The sequence below is a fragment of the Zalophus californianus genome, chromosome 4 (assembly GCF_009762305.2).
Source record: "Zalophus californianus isolate mZalCal1 chromosome 4, mZalCal1.pri.v2, whole genome shotgun sequence".
Classification (NCBI taxonomy): domain Eukaryota; kingdom Metazoa; phylum Chordata; class Mammalia; order Carnivora; family Otariidae; genus Zalophus; species Zalophus californianus.
In genome coordinates, this window is record NC_045598.1 from 159,537,130 (window position 1) to 159,540,975 (window position 3,846).

The 3,846-nt window shown below is 40.4% G+C and overlaps 1 pseudogene; it reads right to left on the reverse strand.

Moving 5' to 3' along the window:
- Nucleotides 1-268: 268 nt before the first annotated feature.
- LOC113925534 lies at nucleotides 269-3,094 on the reverse strand (annotated as a pseudogene).
- Between the last annotated feature and the right edge of the window lie 752 nt (nucleotides 3,095-3,846).

The window sequence follows — 3,846 nt, forward strand, 5'->3', positions numbered from 1 at the left end:
ACACACAAAGAAATGAGTAAATTGAACTCACAACACTCCCCAAATCAAGAGTTCATGGTGACGGCTTGTCGGAAGAGGTCGAGGCAGGAAGGAGCAACACAAAGACTGAAGCAGCTGCCTCCACAGCTCCTCGCAGAATCCACAACAGCACTCCCCAGTTTCCAAGGCCAAGGAGCAATACCCAGGTTAAAAACTTTCCATTTGGAAGAAAACAAAACCAAAAACCACTCCAGAAAAAAGGTCAAGGGAAGAAGAACACTGTAGAAAGTCAAGCCACTGACCTCCGGCGGATCACAAAGAGGCCACGCTGAAGCTGGCCCAAGTAGATCCCCATCTTGGGGCTGTCACCTGTCTTCCTCACCCAGATCTCATTGGCTCCGACAGAGCTGATCACACAGCTCAGCTTCTGGTTGTCCTTTGACTCCAGATAGATGGCGTGGCTCTTGTGGTACCATCTTTTATCATAGTACAGTTTCCCGTCTTCTATCCGAGCTTCAAACCTCTGGGCTGGAGACTCTGCCAGTGAGGCAGGCAAGCGTTCAGGACGGGGACGCTGGTCTCTTGGGTGACTTAAGCTTATTTAACGTTCTCAGATCCTCCATGATCTGTTCGTCTGTTAACAAATAGTTTAGATGGGCAGGAGCGGGTTTTCTCCTCTTGTCTGGGATGGGGTCAGGATCATTTGGTCGCCTCCGCAACTTTCTGGTCATGATGGGTTTCACTTCCACAGACTCTCCTGTCAGCTCCATCGTCAGCTTTTATTTTCGATCATTTTCTTCTCCTCTAGCTCAGCAATCAGGTTCTCTTTCAGCTCCACCTTCTTGTCTTCAAATTCTTTCACCGCTGCCTTCTTTTCTTTAGTGTAGTTTCTCTCCACCTGTTCAGTTTCCAGCTGGAGGACGAGTTCTGCATTTCGGATCCTCTCTTTGTACTGCTGATCTAGTTTTTTCATCCTCTTCTGATATTCCTGTAATGTACCTTCCTGCAGTTGTTGCAACTGTCTCTTGAGAGAAGCCAGTTTATCCTGATACATCTGTTCCTTCATTTCTACATAGTCCTCTTCATCATGCCTTGCCAGGTCAGTTTCACTAGTTTCACTAGTCAGTTTCACCTTAAAATCAGTCTTGTAGGAGTATTTACACTATGAAAATTGGTAAACACTACAAATCCAGCTTTTTTTATTTAGAGAACAGGTTTAACAGTGTAATACTGCCTGTAGTTTTAAATTCTGGTGTTTCCCATCGTCTAAAGTTCAAACTCCTAGCGAGTTAGGCCCCTGTAATCTGGTCTTCAGTGTCTTTTCCAGCTCCATATCCCTCTGTTCTCCATGGCCAAAGTTACAATCTCCAGCTACACCAAGCTACTCATGGCCCCCTGGTTATATTAAGTGATTTCCCATATCTGTAACCCAGAATATGCCAGTCCCAATACCAAGAGTCCTTCTCAAAGTGTAATCTATTTTGTTCAAAGTCAATCATAAATATTGCCCTTTCTGATAAGTCTTCCCTAATATTCCCACTTACAATCAGTCCCTATTCTGCTCCTTTACCCCTCCCATGACATTTAACAATGGTTTAATAAAAATTTATCGAGTGCCCTCTAGGCAATAGCAATATATTTCTGTCCTAAATGTATTATAAGTTCCTTCTAGTCAAAGATTGTATTTATCTTTTTTGATTCTCAAGATTGACCCTCCATCCTAAGTATAGAACTTTACCCAATAAGTTTGTTGAATTTATTTATTTTTTTAAGATTTTTAATTTGTTTATTTGACAGAGAGATAGACAGAAAAGCACAAGCAGAGGGAATGGCAGAAGGAGAGGGAGAAGCAGGCTCTGCACTGAGCAGGGATCCCGATGCGGGACTCGATCCCAGGACCCTGGGATCATGACCTGAGCCGAAGGCAGACACTTAACCATCTGAGCCACCCAGGCGCCCCAAGTTGAATTTATTTTTTTTAAGATTTTATTTATTTACTTGACAGAGCACACAAGCAGGGAGAGCAGCTGGTGGAGAGGGAGAAGCAGGCCCCCTGCTGAGCAGAGAGTTGGAGGTGGGGCTCAATCCCAGGACTCTGGGATCATGACCTAAGCCAAAGGCAGATGCTTAACCGACTGAGCCACCCAGGCGCCCCCAAGTTTGTTGAATTTAATCAAAACCCTTTATGGTTCTAGTACAATTCAACATCTTATTTAATTTGTAATAGGGTTCCAGGTAGTAAAGCTGGAACGAAGGCTACGTACGTGTCTGTAGAACATGGGACACAGTAGAAAATGGGTATTAACTTTTAACAAAGTTGAAGAAAGTATCTACAGTATGACACATTTGTCTTCAAGGCACACAAAGTACTTCTGGGTAATTTATTTCTTGTTCTGAAGGTTAATTTATGACCTTCCTTCATTATTTAACTATGTACTGAGAACCCCTATTGAGGACAGTCATTAGTAAGATTACTCTCAGGAGCAGGTTTGAGAATCTATGGTTTTGCCTAGTTTTGGTGGATATTAACCAAGCTAGATGTCACATCTTCCCTATGACTCATTCCTCACAGCACTCAGGAAGAATGAATATTTCTATTCCTAAATTCCCAAAGAGGAAAGTAAGGCAAAAGAAGACTGTGTGGTTTGTTCACATTTAGCATGAAATGTGCATAGCATATGCACTGACACAAAGCAACCAGACAGCATTTTAATTGCTCATCTAACCTCCGGAAAGAGTCACCATCTGTTGAAATTCTGAAGATTAAAAGATATAAAACCTGACAAAAAACTGAAAGCACATAATAAACCATAGAGCCCAGTCACAAATCTTGGAAAACATCCACAGTAAAATGTAATTTATCTACAAATAAGAAGAGAATACTACCCCTAATTAAAAGAGAGTGCCAAGAAGCATTCATATGGGGATAGAACCCAAAATGAAATAATGTTTTAACCTTTGAAAGGCAGTCCACAATGAAAGCCTTGTTATCTGTGGTGAAAGGAATGCCCTTCCCATCTCCCCAGGAATCAAACCTTGTCCCTAAACAGCCTGTATTTTTATCACTGAGATTAGTTTCAGTCAAATTATCAAAGGCTACATGACATTTGACCATTGTCATGGAGACAAGCTCTTCATCTCTGGAAATGTCAGTTGTTAATGTATATTTTTAAAACCCCATTTTATAAATAAAAATTGTAAATGCTAAAACTGAACTTCAGTCTCCCATGTACTTCTGTGTACACAACAGAGTTCTCAAAGTGTTGAAAGTATAGTAGTAAAACAGATGTTAACGTGTTGACCTTACCTCAAATCTTTACTCTGCCTCATGAAATCATGATTGATTGATTATGCAATCATCAGGTGAAATTTCAACTGAATCCCTGCCTTAACTATAATGACCACTCAGTAGACATTTGTTAATAACAGTGGCTAATGCTCATTGCAGCAGTCTAAAAGTTTTACATTATTAATCTCCTTAATCCTCACCACAGCCCTATGCGATCAGTGCCATTGTTAGCATTTTACATTTGAGGAAACAAAGGCATCAAGTTTTTGTTTTTGTTTTTTTAATATGCTCAATATCAGCTAGTAATTCTTAAAGTTGGAATTCCAACCTAGTCAGTCTGGTGCCAACACACAGACTTAACCACTACTTGCAACCAAAAAAAAAAAAAAAGTTCTGATAAAATTTTAACAATATATATGTTATTAACTCACATGTAGTGGAACATTCTAGATGATTTTTTTTTTTGTTAGCAACTGAGTGACGGCATTCACAATGTTCTCAAATAAACTAGACATATTAAGTTGTAACTAAGAATTATGAAATGCCTACAGTGTGCCAGGTACCATATGCTACTGGGA